At 29.7% G+C, this 19,280-nt stretch overlaps 1 non-coding gene across 1 annotated transcript; it reads right to left on the bottom strand.

The window, feature by feature from the left end:
* Window positions 1-18,436: 18,436 nt before the first annotated feature.
* Window positions 18,437-18,543, bottom strand: LOC139886790 (small nucleolar RNA R71). Its single transcript, XR_011772655.1, has one exon. It is a non-coding gene; the product is annotated as a small nucleolar RNA R71 (small nucleolar RNA).
* Window positions 18,544-19,280: the final 737 nt, after the last annotated feature.

Here is a 19,280-nt window from a genome sequence, read left to right as displayed (position 1 = left end):
AGGATTCTTTAAATACAGAGTTTGGTCCTTGTATTTGTCCTGGGTCTCCTTTATGATTTGCTTCATCCGTTTTTCAGTATCAAATTTTTGAGCTTTTTCAACACTCCATTCTTTATCATCAAACTTTTGACTGTTAAGGCAGTCTTCAGTTTTTGCTGCTTCATCAGCTTTTTCAGAACTCGGAGATTTGATTCGTAAGTTAGAGTGCTTTTCAGGAATTTAGAGATTCCGAATTGAAATTTATCAGTCCAGAAGATATACGTCAAATATATAACTGTTGACGTAGGAACGCTGCAAAATTCGAGAATTACTGATTAACGCTTCCCAATATTTGGTATGGCAACTATCGTTACAAGATGCCGATGAGTTCATGATATGACTTCAATAGATAAATATAGTGATTTGTCGGAGAGATTTAAGCCAAGGAGCAATGAGGTTTCTGTTACGTCTGGTGGTAATATGGTGGAATATAAATGGTTTCCCGATAACAATAAAGAGCACGTATATATATCAAGGTTATAATAAGGCTAATCCGAATGAAAAATCAAAGTTGACTTGCTGGAGCTGTGACAAAACTGGCTATTTTGAAAAGAAATTGCATTGTTATTTTCGGAAATAACAATGCCAAAGGAGCTAGCACAGATACGTGTTAAACGTTTACTCAGGTTCCGAGTGTTTTCAGGTGCATAACTATATGCATCAATCTTTTCTTCCGTAGATGAAGTGTGGTTGGTTTATCCTCTCGATTGAGGTATTTTCAAGAATCATGAAAGATTTGAACGCATATCGTAATCGTCAAGATACAAATGAGGTTTAAGATGAAATCAAGTGGCAAACTTGAAGAGATGTTTAGTTTCATATGTTATAATCAATATTTTAATTCATTTTAATTGTCCAATGTTGGTAGTCCACAGTTGGTAGTCCACAGTTAGTAATTCAAAAATTCATATATAGTTTAATATATAATATTCGAATTAATTAATACGTATTCGTGACCCATTGTATACATGTCTCAGACTCGATCACAACTTAAAGTACATATATTATTGTAGAATCAACCTCAACCCTGTATAGCTAACTCAAGCATTACTGCATATAGAGTGTCTATGGTTATTCCAAATAATATATATAGATGCGTCGCTATGATATGTCAAAACCTTGTATACGTGTCCCGATATTTAAAGTGCGTAAAATAAATAACAGAAATTAAATGACGATAAATAAAATTGCAAAATATAAATTGCGATAAATAAAATGTAATCAATTAGCTAGGAACAGTTAGCTAAGAACAGTTAGCTAGGAACAGTTAGCGTGGATTCTTAATAAAATTTCTCATAGTTAATTTGTTTGTTTCTAACAAATTTTATTTTGTCAAATATTTTCTTCATTATGCCACTTGTTGGATTCTGATAGGTCAAAATCCAAATATGAAATTGAATAAAAATGGTTATTCTGTAGTGAACCGGTTCGTATATCTGTGGATGTAAGCAGGATAGTAAATGACTGTTGAATTAGATTCGAAGAATGTACAGTGTAACTTATTAATGTGAAATCTAAATATTCCTCGGGTATTACCTACCCGTTAAAATATTTTCACCATTAACAGTTTGTACGAAAGAATTTTTAATTACAATCTTTATGAAAATATACTTACATATATATTTTCTTCAGATGTAATCATGGATTTAATGAGTCAATATGATATTAAACTCATTTTATTTTCCGTTAAAACAAGAATACATATAATCTCTAAAACATTAGAGATTACATAATCGCCATGTCGAACAAAGATAAATGATGTAGGACGTCATGTAGAACGATGATTATGCTCGAGGTATAGATTGTGATGTTGAGGTGTGTGTTATCGGTGGTATTGTTGATGCTGGTGACGCTGATGGCGCTTGTAAGTTGTGCATCGTACTCTTCAAAGCTAGTACTCGAGCACGAAGTTCGTTGACTTCTTCTATTAATCCGAGATGATTGGTGGTTGGAACGAGCGGATGAATAAGGTTTTGAATTATAGATATTATGTAATCGTTGCGAGATATCCTGGCAATGAGGGTGAATATGGTGTTTTGGACAGGTTCGCCGGTAAGTGCTTCAGGTTCTTCGCCAAGAGTGCAGGTTAATAGGTGTAACTGATCACCTTCTTCTTGTCTCCAATGTGACGACCCGGAAATTTCCTACTAAATTTAAACTTAATCTTTATATGATTTTGATAAGATAAGCAAAGTATGTAATGTTGAGTCTAGAAAATTTTGGAACAATTTTCATATATTCAATTGACCTTCGACTGCTCTCGACGATTCACGAACAATTAATTGTAAATAGATATGTGTGTATGTATATATAAATAATAATTCGAAATATAATTTGAAGTAATTATATGTTGTTGTTATTAAAAATTAATAAAATAAAAATAGGATATTATAATAATTTTTATTTAAAATATATCTATATATATAAATAATGTATATTAAAAATAAATATTAAATGATTATAATACTCGTTTGATGTACCGATTGATATTAAGCAAGTAAAAATTCAAACTTATGTAATTTTAAAATAAACGGTGATACGAAAATGAGTTCTATAAATGTTAGATTTATTAAAAATATATTTAGGGAATTTTTCCCTTCCATTTCAACTTCTGTTATGGCCACCATCTTCTCTTGATCTAATTTTCTATATTCATTCAACAACATCGATTCATAAATTACTGTATTAAATATTATACGCTAAATACATTTTTAATTTTCTTTGTTTATTTGTTTAATTTAGTAAATTTCATTTCCCAAATATTGGTAGAGATCATTAGGCCTTATGGTTAACTTTATTTGATTACCTTATCTAAATTAATTTTTTTTTTCGCATACTAAAATCCTTAGACTGAAATTAGGATAAAAGAATGATCGAGACATGTAACAACCTTTAAAATCAATTACAATCAAAAACAGTATAAATTTTAGTGCACAACAATCAATGAACTTTCACATGCTTAACTTTTATGTTATTATATATTAATATTGTTAAGTGTTGTCTGATATATATAATATAGGTACAAATTATTACGGAGTACATAGGATATAGATAGCCACAACCATCATCAACTTATTTATCAATTTCTTGCTTTAATCAACCACCACTAACATATCTATCATATTGTCTATTCTATTTCCCTATTTTGAGAGTAACAACAACTTTAACGTAACCACTCAACAATAATTCATCTCTGATAACTAAATTACAATTAAGTATACTATTTCCATATTCCACTTTTTGTTTCACATCATCTTCATCTATAATATATAAAAATATATATACCTATAATAGACATCATACATGGAGATTCATATTCAAACACCAACCAAACACACCCTTCGATCCTTCTTCCTTGTTTCTGAAATGACCCGTCACCTTGAACACTATCGTCATAGTTCCACCATCAACCTTTACTCGACGCCATGAAACACTACCCTAATCAACCGAACCATCATATCATGATCATTGTTTACGGCAGGATCGTTCGAACCATTAAACACTTCACCACCTTTCCTTTCCATCGCCTCCCTCTCTCTCTACCATTTATCTCTTTCTATTTCTCTTCATCGTGAAACCACAACATAAACCTTCATCTTAAGAGACATACAAAACAGGCTACTGCACTCCTATTTATATTCGGACCACCTACAACCCATCTCACCATTAAAACACCACCGGAGCACATCATGGAACATCACTTTAACTACTGCTGTTGTATCCATTTGTAAGATTTTTTTTCTGTTTCATTTCAGTGATACACCAAAACAATCATTATCACAATACACCATCATCCATCACCTCCTAACACCACCATTATCTTCATCAAATCGACACCCAACACCTTCACCACTACAATAACCAAACCACCACCAATCAATACATGAAATACCTATAACTGCTATTATACATTTCTGGTTCTAATCAAGCAACAACAATAACCTTTAACTGCTACAGCACCTGGTGTGTTTGTTTCTATTTTAAATCATCGCGAAACGTTCCACATCACCTACAACTGCAACTCATGCTCCTGTTTTGAATCAAACCCAAATCATCACACTAACCACCACCATCTATGTTGACTGCTGTACGATTATTCCCAGCTATTGTTACTATCTATTTTCTGTTCCACCTGTAATGAAAACCAAAACTACCTACTACTCGTGGATCACTTCCTGCTCGATCTCCACTCCATAGACAGGTCAACAATATACAAATCTTTGTCATATAATTATTTTAACAAACTTAAATTTCATAACTTAAATTTCAACTAAAAAAAATATATACATACAAAAAACATATCAGAATTAATAATCTGAGTTTTACAAACTAATTCAAAAAGTATATCAAATTTTAATACTTTAACATCAAGTATATATATTGTATACTAAATAACTAGAATTTAATGAATAGGTAAATAACTCAAATTGTACGAAAAGTATACCTAACAAATATTAATAAATATAAGAATAGATACAGATGAATTGTTGCAGCCATAAGTGAAGCGAATTCAGATGAATCGAGCCAAAAGTTGAACCTGAAAAACGGAAAAGATGATGACAGTTTAATAGACGATTTGATTTTAGAACCAAAATTGGGGGGAAACTTTAAAAATCAATTATACAAGTAAATACAGATTAATTAGATGATTTATTGTATACGATCAAATTAAAATACAAAAAATAAAGGAATGAAGAAATTAACAGGTTATTAATGAACCAATTAACTTACATCACCAATTAATGAATCGATTAATTGATTGATTTATGGAAGATGATGAAGACCGATTATGAAGTTGAACAAGGAATATGACGAATCGATTGACCTGCGAGTCATTGATGACTACTGATGATAAATCGGTTGATGATGATGAGGATGATTGTTAGATTGATTTTTCGATGATGATACCCTTCCTCTGCATTTTTTTTTTTTTTGCTACCTAGATCTGTTTTGGGGGCAGCCATAAAAAAACGCGTGATTTTATATATAAAGTATAATTAAATTATTATTATTATTATTATTATTATTATTATTATTATTATTATTATTATTATTATTATTATTATTATTATTATTATTATTATTATTATTATTATTATTATCATGTTGATTTTTATTATTGATATCATGATTTTTATTATTTTCAGTAATATAGTTTACATTATTATCATTAATATAAGTATTATTATTATTATTATTATTATTATTATTATTATTATTATTATTATTATTATTATTATTATTATTATTATTATTATTATTATTATTATTATTATTATTATTATAGTTACTATTAAAATTAGTATTATTATTATTATGTTCATTTATTATTAAAGATAGTATTTTTTATCAAAATTATCATTTTTATTAAATTATCATTTTTATTATTAAAATTATTATTTTTATTAAATTTATCATTTTTATCATCATTAATATTATTATTGTTATCATTATTGTAGTATTACTATAATTATTATTTTAACAAAGAAATAATATTTTTATAAAAATATAGTTAATACATATAACATAACCACATCAATATTCTATATTAAGTATTTATAAAATAAATAAAATTAATTAAGTAATGAAACATATAATTCATTAAAGTAACAAATATATCGTTAATAATAATATATAAATTTGTTCGATTATATGTGTTAATATATATACATGATATAGGTTCGTGAATTCGAGGCCAACCCTGCACTTGTTCAATGCAGTCATATGTATTTTTACTACAAAATACAGTATTGTGAGTTTCATTACTCCCTTTTAAAATACTTTTGCAATATATATTTTTGGGACTGAGAATACATGCGCATTTATAAATGTTTTACGAAATAGACACAAGTAATCGAAACTACATTATATGGTTGAATGATCGAAGCCGAATATGCCCCTTTTGCTTGGTAGCCTAAGAATTAGTAAACCGATCTACTAATTGACGCGAATCCTAAAGATAGATCTATTGGGCCTAACAAACCTCATCCATGGTTGCAGATGCTTTAGTACTTCGATGTTGTTATATCATGTCCGATGGATGTTCCGAAATGATAGGGGATATTCTTATATGCATCTTGTTAATGTTGGTTACCAGGTGTTCAATCCATATGAATGATTTTTGTCTCTATGCATGGGACGTATATTTATGAGAAATGGAAATGAAATCTTGTGGTCTATTAAAGTGATGGAAATGAATGATTATGATAAACTAATGAACTCACCAACCTTTTGGTTGACACTTTAAAGCATGTTTATTCTCGGGTATTAAAGAAATCTTCCGCTGTGCATTTGCTCATTTTAGAGATATTACTTGGAGTCATTCATGACAAATTTCAAAAGACGTTGCATTTGAGTCGTTGAGTTCATCAAGATTATTATTAAGGCAATTATAGTTGGATATATTATGAAATGATATGCATGCCATCAACTTTCGATGAAATGAAAGTTTGTCTTTTAAAAACGAATGCAATGTTTGTAAAATGCATCATATAGAGGTCAAGTACCTCGCGATGTAACCAAATGTAATGTATTCGTCCAGATGGATTAGGACGGGTCGTTATAGGTGGTATCAGAGCGGTGGTCTTAGCGAACCAAGTCTTGCATTAGTGTGTCTAACTAGTTGTTAGGATGCATTAATGAGTCTGGACTTCGACCGTGTCTGCATGTCAAAATTTTAGCTTATCATTTCTAGTCGGAAATCATCTGCTTATCATCCTTAGGAAATTACATGCTTATCATTCTTAGTCTAGACACATCTTACTGCATTGATTGCATGAATAGTGTATAGACAAATTCATATCTTAGCGTATCTACTAATCCATATCTTAGCGTATCTGTTACTGTAGACTTTATCTGACACGTTCCCATAATTCCCTCCGTAATCTACGGGATCTTTTGTACTATGTATAGGTATTCTATGTAATTAGAATATCATCTGATATCCGAAAATTATTTTATATTGAAAAACCCTTTACTCAATCGTACAAAATGAAACTCGCAACTAGTTCAAGTCCCTCGGATTCCGATATGGAGTTTCACCTAAGCTCCGAAAACAGTGTCACCATAATGAAACAACCAATCAGCCATCCCCAATTAATCTGATGAGTTCGTAGCCTACTTAATTATTGGAGACAAGAAGAAGGTGATCCCTTCCATCCACCACATTTTCCTCTTGGCAAAGAACCTGAATCACTTACCGGCGAACATGTTCGAAACACCATTTTCTCTCTCATTTCCAGAGTATCTCGACACGATTAAATTCTATCCACAATTCTAAACCTTATTCATCCGCTCGTTCCGACTGCCAATCATCCCAGAATAATAGAAGAAGTCAACGAACTTCGCGCTCGAGTAATTAATTTGGAAAACATGGTGCAAAACGTACCAGCTTCGACAACATCACCGGCACCAACAGTACCACCAACAACCCAAGTTTCAATATCACACACCTCAATATCTCATTATGTACCTCGAGCATAATCATCGTTCTACGTATCGTTCTACATCATTTATCTTTGTTCTTCATGATGATTATGTAATCTCTAATGATTTAGAGATTATGTATTCTAGTTCTAACGGTAAATCAAATGAGTTAATATTATATCTACTCATTAAATTCATGATTACATCTGAAGAAAATATATATGTATATATATTTTCATAAGGATTGTAATAAAAAAAAGTTCTTTTGTACAAACTGTTAATGGTAAAAATATTTTAACTGGTAGGTAATACCCGAGAAATATTTAGATTTCACATTAATAAATTACACTGTACATTCTTCGAATCTGATTCAACAGTCATTTACTATCTTATTTACATCCACCGATATACGTATCCGTTCACCACAAAATAACCATTTTCATTCAATTTCATATTTGGATTTTGACTTACCAGAATCCAACAAGTGGCATAATGAAGAAAACATTGGACAAAAATAAAATTTGTTAGAAACAAACAAATTAACTATGAGAAATTTTGTTAAGAATCCACGCTAATGAAATCCTAGCTAACTGTTCCTAGTTAACTGATTACATTTATTTATCTCAATTTTATTTACCGTCATTTAATTTCTGTTATTTAATTTACGCACTTTAAATATCGGGACACGTATACAAGGTTTTGACATATCATATCGACGCTTCTATATATTATTTGGAATAACCATAGACACTCTATATGCTGTAATGCTCGAGTTCGCTTTACAGGGTTGAGGTTGATTCTACAATAATATATATACTTTGAGTTGTGATCGAGTCTGAGACATGTACACGGGTCACTACACGTATTAATTAATTCGAATATAATATATTAAACTATATATGAATTTTTGAACTGCTAACTGTGGACTATCAACTGTGGATTAATAACATTGGACAATTAAAATGAATTAAAATATTGATTATAACATATGAAACTAAATAATTCTTCAAGTTTGCCACTTGATTTCATCTTAAACCTCATTTGTATCTTGACGACTACAAATCTGCGTTCAAACCTTTCATGATTCATGAAAACACCTCAATCGAGATGATGAACCAACCGCACTTCATCTGCGGAAGAAAAGATTGATGCATATAGTTATGCACCTGAAAAACTCTTGGAACCTGAGTAAACGTTTAACACGTATCAGTGCTAACCCCTTTGGCGTTGTTATTACCAAAAATAACTTTGCAATTCCTTTTCAAATTAGACAGTTTTGTCACAGCTTCAACAAATAAATTTTGACTTTTCATTCGAATAAGCTCTATTAGAACCTTGATATATAAGTTGCCTTTCATCATTGTTACCGAGAAACCGTTTATATTCCACCACATTAGCAGTAAACTTACCAGCAACTTCATTTGATCTTGGACTTTTCGAAAAATCATTACATTCAGTGAAACCCTATCATTTACTCATTTACATCTTATAACGAGAATTACTATACCAATTACCTGGAATTAACAATCAGTATTTTGAAATCTCGCAGCATGTCTACATCAACAGGTATAAGTATACATATAATCCTTATCTCTTAGAATTATGATCTTCCATTCTGAAATTCTGAAAAGCACCCAGTCTACAAATCGATACTTCAAATTCTGAAAAAGCTGAATACAGCAGCAAAAACTGTACATGACCATAACAGGCGAAGGTATAAAAATAAAGAATAAGTGTGATTGCAAAGCTCAGAAAAGTTGGAACTGGAAAATGGATTAAGCAAACCAGGAAGGAGGCTGTGGACAAATCACAAAGACTAAACCTGCCCTCAAAGAATCCAAATGATTCAGTACCTGTTGAAGTCATTAACGAATACTTTGCTTCTGACTCTAAACTCTTGCGGACAAATTTTCTTCATCATCCATCGATATTAGAAATTCTAAGATATCATCGTATCTATCTTTATTAATATCCTCAATATTTCTGAAGATATCTTCATAAATATTCTCGTCCAATATTAATTATCTCTCCACGCTATCTGTATTATATCATAAAAGGAAACTATTTTAGTTTCTATATTCTGTGAACCATCAAATTTAAAATATGAATATTTTTGAAGTAGTGTTGGAAACTGATGCATGCGTTAGTATAATATAATGACACTTGATCAACGTGATTATATTACAGTAATTCATGCTGAGTTTCTAATGGAACATGATGATTCACAAACTATAACGTCATCATGTGCCATGTTACACGACTCTTACATTCTATCTAATCTATAAACATATCGAGAACATATCTTTCTGATAGTTCTATCTTTTCTCTTGAATTTTAGTAATTTAACCAATCAACATCGTGCTATTATAATTTCTCTCTTAGAACATTAGCTATGTTCATTCGAAACTCCATACCTACAAATTCTGGATCATTACTTGCTACTTAAAGTCGAGAAGGGAAAACAAAAGTATGAATTGAGAAAGAAATAATAGAAAGTATGAGCTGTGAAAATAAAGAAAACGAAGAGGGTGGATTTATAATGAAATACCCGACAGAGCAATCGAGACAGATTATCGCATTTAATCAAAGAAGATCCTAATTTCCTTAATTACCGAAGAATCAAATCTTATTACGAAGATTTTCTCTAAATCCCTTGAATTTCGGAAATCAACCATGACTATGTCACCAGTTAAGACGAACCTGCATTTATTCATTTCACTCTTTTGTGATAGCTTCACTCGTACTCTTCACAAAAATCAAATAGTTTTATCTATATTAGTCAATCATGATAAAACTCTATATTCCAACTCGTATGAGTCATGAAAACATTTTTATTGTCAGCCATGACGACCTTGATCAAATTTCGGGACGAAATTTCTTTAACGGGTAGGTACTGTGACGACCCGAAATTTCCTACTAAATTTAAACTTAATCTTTATATGATTTCGATACGATAAGAAAAGTATGTAATGTTGAGTCTAGAAAATTTTGGAACGATGTTCATATATTCAATTGACCTTCGACTCCTCTCGACGATTCACGAACAATTAATTGTAAATAGATATGTGTGTATGTATATATAAATAATAATTCGAAATATAATTTGAAGTAATTATATGTTATTGTTATTAAAAATTAATAAAATAAAAATAGGATATTATAATAATTTTTATTTAAAATATATCTATATATATAAATAATGTATATTAAAAATAAATATTAAATGATTGTAATACTCGTTTGATGTACCGATTGATATTAAGCAAGTAAAAATTCAAACTTATGTAATTTTAAAATAAACGGTGATACGAAAATGAGTTCTATAAATGTTAGATTTATTAAAAATATATTTAGGGAATTTTTCCCTTCCATTTCAACTTCTGTTATGGCAACCATCTTCTCTTGATCTAATTTTCTATATTCATTCAACAACATCGATTCATAAATTACTATATTAAATATTATACGCTAAATACATTTTTAATTTTCTTTGTTTATTTGTTTAATTTAGTAAATTTCATTTCCCAAATATTGGTAGAGATCATTAGGCCTTATGGTTAACTTTATTTGATTACCTTATCTAGATTAATTTTTTTTTTTGCATACTGAAATCCTTAGACTGAAATTAGGACAAAAGAATGATCGAGACATGTAACAACCTTTAAAATCAATTACAATCAAAAACAGTATAAATTTTAGTGCACAACAATCAATGAACTTTCACATGTTTAACTTTTAAGTTATTATATATTAATATTGTTAAGTGTTGTCTGATATGTATAATTTCATGACCCGTCCTAATCCACCTGGACGAATACATTACATTTGGTTACATCGCGAGGTACTTGACCTCTATATGATACATTTTACAAACAATGCATTCATTTCTAAAAGACATACTTTCATTTCATCGAAAGTCGACGGCATGCATACCATTTCATAATATATCCAACTATAATTGACTTAATAATAATCTTGATGAACTCAACGACTCGAATGCAACGTCTTTCAAAATATGCCATGAATGACTCCAACTAATATCCTTAAGATGAGCTAATGCACAGCGGAAGATTTCTTTAATACCTGAGAATAAACATGCTTTAAAGTGTCAACCAAAAGGTTGGTGAGTTCATTAGTTTATCATAAAATAATAAAATTCATCATTTCGATAGACCACAAGATTTAAATGCTGCATGGTACAAATGGGCCCGAATCCTATACCCACCTGTAATGTACATGCGATATCTTTTAAATACAGTACACCTTTCTCGTGTACGAAATCTTCTTTCATAAATCTTAGTAACCGTACACATATCTCGTGCACAAAATAACATACACATAACCTGTGTATAAAATCATTCTCTCGATACATAACATTCACTTTTCATTTCTTTCATAGCTTGGCTTGGTAACCGACCTTAACATATAATGTGCATAAAAATATCCCCAAAACAGAACATCTCATCTGTATAATAATCATATAAACCTCGAAGTACTAAACACCACGCCCACTAGCCCTTCCATCTAGTGAACATTCTGGGTGGGGGTGTTAAACCCGGTAGCTACCTTTAGGATTCGCGTCAATTAGGCGTGCACTAATTCTCAAAATTAGTGATGTTCCCTAATTCTTAGGTTGCCAAGCAATAATAATTAGGGGAAAATATTCATATCAATTGTGGCAATTATCACGTCCACATAATTTAATGGTGGCAATTATCATGTCTACATAATTCATTCGAGGAATGTTTTTCTTGTGTCTATCTCCTCAAACATTTATAAAAGCATTTCATGTATTCGCAGTTCAAAATGTATTTCAAAAGCATTTAATAAAGCAGTTGTAAAAGTAGCGCATGTATTCTCAGTCCCAAAAATGTAAAGAGTAAAAGGGAATCAAATGAACTCACGCATATAAATATTGTAAAACAATTAATAAAGCATTTGCATGCATTCTCAGCCCAAAAACTTAAAGAGTAAAAGGGAGCAAATGAAGTCACCTATTGTATTTTGTAGTAAAAATACATATGACGACATTTAACAAGTGTAGAGTTGGCCTCGGATTCACGAACCTATATCATTTGTGTATTCATTAATATATATATACTTGTAATCGAACAATTTCATATCTTTTATCCTTATATTTTATATATTTTGTTTATATATATATATATATATATATATATATATATATATATATATATTTGAAAATAATTATTATTTATATAGTTATATACATATGTCTATATCTGAAAAATACGTAATTTGTTGTATATAAGTTTTTATAAGGTTAATATGCTTTATATATATAATTATATGGATTATTAATATAATTGTAGTATATGTATTAAGTATGTTTTATATTCAAAATATTTATTTGTTTAAAAATGATGGTTTTGATATTAATGTTTTACTAAGAATAATAATAATACTAATAATAACTTTATTAAAAATGATAATTTTAATAATAGTAATGATATTGTTAATAATGATACCTTTGTTTAATAATAATAATAATAATAATACTACTAAAAGTTACAAAAGTGATACTAGTACTATTATTAATGAGAAAAATAATAACTTGTATTATATTCCATAATAATAATAATAACCCTAATCATAATAATATTAATACATATATTAGTAACAATATCTATATCTTGTAAATGATACAATTAACAATAATTAACATATTAATAATACTTATAGCAATAATAATAATAATCCTAATAACAATAACAATAATAATAATGATAATAATAATAATAATAATAATAATAATAATAATAATAATAATAATAATAATAATAATAATAATAATAATAATAATAATAATAATAATAATAATAATAATAATAATAATAATAATAGTAATAATAATACTTATTCCCTTTATAATAGTTAGGTTAATAATAATGATAATAATAATATCGAATAATAATACTTGTAATAATAATACAATACAATCAATAATGATAATAAAAATAGTAATGATTCTTAAAATATAAAACTACCTCATAAAGAAGGAGTCCCAAAAAAATAGCTGTCCATACTGGGACTCGAATCCACGACCACCCGCTTAACCCAAAACACCCAACACCACTAGTCCGTATCTGTTTTTCTGAATTAAACAGACACCCATTTTATTAAACCCGTACCCCGCCTGTTTCTATCTCTTCTTCCCAGATTGATTATTCGACTCGAAAACTCCCACACTCAATCAAATACTCAATTTTTGTTTAAAATAAAGTTTGAATTTAAGTCGTATTATATCTGCAACAAATATTGGTTTATTCAATTAATAAAATAAATAAATAAAAATCAGAAGAACCTGCTGTAACAATCACGATGAACTTTCAAAAACCCAAACTCAAATTTTGATTTCCAGTGCGTTTTATATAAAACTTCTAACATGAAAAGGTTTGCAATTCCTTCCTGGAAACTAACTGAATCAATAATTTCACTCAAAACCTCAGATTGAAATTGAATTTCATGATGAATACTCTTGTTGACTTTTTGAAATTAAGATTTGACTATCAAAATTGAAACTCGATAAAAGAAATTGAACCTTACCACTTTCCATATAGTTTTAGTGGAAGGTTTCTAACATCTTCACATTTATAGATTTTGAAATGATATACGAATTCAAAGTTTTTGGAAAAATGAGATGAAACAGAGGTATCATGTCTGCTATCCTCAATTTTTCTTGGTTTCTAATTTCAAATTGCAGTAATTAATACATAATGTAATTATTAACGATCAATACAGCATTATGATTTGATTTTATTTGTTTTATAGCTAATATTGATGGACAGGCAAATATTCGATCTGAGATAGAGGATAACAAAAAATTAAGAGAAGGTTATATTTCGTACAATTGATATCGATGTGTAACCACTTTTGGATAAATGATAATGCTAAAAACGAACATATATTTCATGGCATTATCCCTCAAGAAAGACAAGCTTTTAGTTGCAATTGTTCTATTTACAAGTGATATTCGTTTAAATAATAAAAGGTGAAGACAAAAGACAGATTCGACGAATTGAAGACGCAAACGACCTAAAAGCTCAAAAGTACAAAGTACAATCAAAGAGGTTCCAATTATTGATAAGAAACGTCTCAAAATTACAAGAGTACAAGACGCGAAACGCAAAGTACAAGATATTAAATTATACGCAAGGACGTTCGAAAAACCAGAACCGGGACCAAAGTCAACTCTCAACGCTCGACGTAACGGACTAAAAATTATGAGTCAACTATGCACAAGAATATAATATAATATTCAAATAATTATATAAATGATTTATATATTATATTATATATTATAAACGTCGGCAAACAAGAAAACAAAGAAGTGTGAGCTGATACCTACCACCATGCGATCGCATGGCCTGGAGGCACAAAAGCCATGCGATTGCATGGCCCTGAAATCCAGCCCACATGCCTATAAATTCGCAGTTTTGGTTGATCATATATCCATCCTTTTCTCTTCTCATTCATACGTAAAGATATATATATATATATATATATATATATATATATATATATATATATATATATATATATATATATAATATTTTTATTTTAATTTTAATTTTAATTTTAATTTTAAATTCTAATAATAAGGGTATGTTAGCGAATGTCGTAAGGGTGTAAGTCGAAATTCTGTCCGTGTAACGCTACGCTATTTTTAATCACTGTAAGTTATGGTTAATGTTATTTTTAAATTAATGTCTCGTAGCTAAGTTATTATTATGCTTATTTAATACCGAAGTAATCGTGATGTTGGGCTAAATATTAAAATTGGGTAATTGGGCTTTGGACCATAATTGGGGTTTGGATAAAAGAACGACACTTGTGGAAATTAGACTATGGGCTATTAATGGGCTTTATATTAACTAAACGATACCTCGTTAATTTAATATATAGACTTATAATTTGACGTTTTTATATATAACCACATACGTTTGACTGGGTACGGTGGGCGGGATATCTATAAATACCAATAATTGTTCATTTTACCGGACACGGAACTGGATTAATAGTTAATAGACTTGTTAAAACAGGGGTGGATTACATTCAAGGGTAATTGGTGTAATTGTTAACAAAGTAGTAAAACCTTGGTTTACACGCAGTCGATAACCTGGTGTATTCATTAAACAAAGTATTAAGATCTTGTTACAATTCGAATCCCCAATTAGTTGGAATATTTGACTTCGGGAATAAGAATAATTTGACGAAGACTTCCGTATTTTATGATTATGATTGATGGACTATTATGGACAAATCCGTATGGACATATTGAATAATCCAGGACAAAGAACAGTTAACCCATGGGAATAAACTAAAAATCAATACGTCAAACATCATGATTATGGAAGTTTAAATAAGCATAATTCTTTTATTTCAAATTTAATTGCACTTTTAATTATCGCACTTTTATTTATTGTCATTATATTTAATTGCACTTTTAATTATCGTACTCTTTAATTATCGCAATTTTATTTTATCGCACTTTTATTTATCGCAATTTCATTATCGTTATTTACTTTACGCTTTAAATTAAGTCATATTTATTTTTAATATTTTACATTAGGTTTTAACTACGACCAAAGTTTTAAAATCGACAAACCGGTCATTAAACGGTAAAAACCCTCTTTTATAATAATAATACTACTTATATATATTTTTGTATTTTTACAATTATAAGTTAAAAAAATATAGCGTTAAACTTGGCTAAGTCTCCCTGTGGAACGAACCGGACTTACTAAAAACTACACTACTGTACGATTAGGTACAGCGCCTATAAGTGTTGTAGCAAGGTTTAGGTATATCCATTCTATAAATAAATAAATATCTTGTGTAAAATTGTATCGTATTTAATAGTATTTCGTTGTAAAAATAATACTATTTCCTAGTACACCTCGCACACATCAAGTATTTTTGGCGCCGCTGCCGGGGAAACTCTTGCTTAAAAGCCGAAAGCGCAACGCTAAATATATATAAAAAAAAAGTTTTTTTTATTATTAAGTTCTTTATATAAAAAAATATACGTTTTAAATAAAAATACAAAAATATAAAAAGAAAATATAAAAAAAAATTTATATAATTATTTTTAAGAGTTGTTAAATATATATCAAGTTAAAAAGTATTTTTTTTAGTTTTTAAATTTAATTTGTATTTAAGTTATATATTTATTATATATAATTTTTTTAAAATAATAATAATAATAATAATTAAAACACTCACGGCCCGGTACTGTAGCAGCCCAGCATTTGGCCCGGATCCAAGGCCCATGCAATCGCATGGCTCCATAACAGAAAACTCATGCGATCGCATGAGTTGACTGGACAGGTCTGAAACCTAGTACGACTAGTTTAGGGTTAGATTATATTAATTATTATTATTAATTAATAACCCTAATTAGGTTTTGTATATTTAATTAATTAGTTTTAGTTATTATTTAATTTATATATTTAGTTTATTTAGCTTTAATAAATTATAAAATTAATACTTTTATAAAATAAATAATATAAAAATAATATTTTTATAAAATTGTACTTTTTACAACTTTAAGTTTTATTTATATTTCGTTTCTCTTTATTTATTTTAGCGTAATATTTGTATTTTTTCGCTCGTATTTAGTTTTAGGTCATAGTATTTGCCATAGTTATTTTTATTTCTAGATTTTTAGGCTTTGCCGTAAAATCCCTTAAGTGCTTTTTCTTTAGACTAAGATTTAGGTGCTTTAGAATTTTGCGACGCCGTTTTTATATTTTAGTACCTTTCTAAGTTATTGCCATTTGGGACATAGTTTTTCTTTTAAGCTTTAATATTTTTAGACGCAACTTTTAATTCTTAGTTTTTAGTTCCTTTTTAAGTATCGACGCGCTACTTTCTTATTTTTATTTTTTCAACGCCTATTATTTTCGACGTTTTTTGACGCAATCTTTTTCTTTCTTATTTCTCGACGCTCTAGTTTATAGGACATAGATTTTTTTTTTCTATTTCTTCTCTAAAATTTCAAAACAAAAAACTATTTTAAGTGGTTAAATTGATAGACATCCATTTTCTGGTTCGTAGTAATAGTTGGATTTATACGTGGACCGGGTTATTGGAGCCAAACAGTACTCAATTATATTGAGACCAAACGAATCATGCCCCTCTGCTGCATCTTTTGGCTATTCGAAACGTGGGCAAAATCAGAAAAGTCTATTAATTTGATAACTTATATAATTTTTGTTATTTTTATAACTAATAGGATATTCAGTGAATGCACCGAGCAAAACGTTCACCACCTTTTGTACGTTCACCACCTGTAACTCGATCAAGACATCTAGAAAATATTGTCGCCGTTGATTTTTCTTTAGAATCGTCATCCAGTCGAACAAGTACTCCAATTCAAATTTCCGATAATCCATTTTTTGAACCCGACCTCACAATTGAGAATTCGGAGAATATCCAGAGACAATTCATAGATCCTGAACCACTAATCTTTCCTCCGGAACCACCAATCATTCAAACGGAGATTGTCGAGGAACCAACCATTAAATCAGAATCCTATAGTGATTCAGATTCAACAAATTCAATTGTGGAGAATCTGGAACCTCTAAGTATGGAAGACCGAATGAGAGCTAAACGCACTGGCCAAGGTCACGCAATTACTCAACCTGACATTAATGCACCAGATTATGAAATCAAAGGATAAATTCTACACATGGTAACTAATCAATGCCAATTTAGTGGTGCACCGAAGGAAGATCCAAATGAACATCTTCGTACCTTTAATAGGATCTGTACACTATTTAAAATCCGAGAAGTGGAGGATGAACAGATATATCTCATGTTATTTCCCTGGACTTTAAAGGGAGAAGCCAAAGATTGGTTGGAATCGTTACCTGAAGGGACGATTGATACATGGGACGTTTTAGTTGAAAAATTTCCTAAACAATTCTTTCCGGCATCTAAGGCCGTAAGACTTCAAGGATAAATTTTTACGTTCACACAAAAGCCAAATGAAACTTTATATGAGGCATGGACAAGATTTGAAAAGTTATTAAGAGGATGTCCGCAACATGGTTTAGACACTTGTCAAATAGTACAAATATTCTACCAAGGATGCGACATCACTACACGAAAAGATATCGATATAGCAGCTGGTGGTTCCATTATGAAGAAAACAGCAACTGACGCTTATAAAATTATTAATAACACTGCTTCCTACTCACATGAGTGGCACCAAGAAAAAGATATCGTTAGATCATCTAAAGCAGCTAGAGCCGATTCTAGCCATGACTTAGATTCCATATCTGCAAAGATAGATGCTATCGAGAGACGAATGGAAAAGATGACTAAAGATATCCACTCAATACGAATTAGTTGTGAGCAGTGTGGAGGACCACATTTGACAAAAGATTGTCTCAGTATTGAACTAACAATGGAACAAAGAGAGAATGTTTCATACATAAACCAAAGGCCTGGAAATAATTATCAGAATAATTATCAATCGCAGAGATCGATCTACAATCAAAACCAGAATTATAACCGAAATGTTTCATACAACAACCAACAAGGTCCTAGTAATCAACAAGTATCTAATAATACTTACAATCAGCAAAGACCTATTTTTCAAAACAAACCATCACAAACCGATGATAAAAAGCCAAATTTAGAAGACTTGATGTCGAAGCTAGTTGAATCTCAAACTCAATTTTTCACATCTCAGAAACAAACCAATGAACAAAATGCTCATGCATTTTGAAATCAACAAGCTTCTATTCAAAATCTGGAACAAGAAGTGAGCAACCTAGCAAGGTTGA

The sequence above is a fragment of the Rutidosis leptorrhynchoides genome, chromosome 1, assembly GCF_046630445.1.
Source record: "Rutidosis leptorrhynchoides isolate AG116_Rl617_1_P2 chromosome 1, CSIRO_AGI_Rlap_v1, whole genome shotgun sequence".
Lineage (NCBI taxonomy): Eukaryota > Viridiplantae > Streptophyta > Magnoliopsida > Asterales > Asteraceae > Rutidosis > Rutidosis leptorrhynchoides.
Note: the sequence above shows the minus strand (reverse complement) of the source record. Positions and strands in the feature narration are given on the sequence as shown.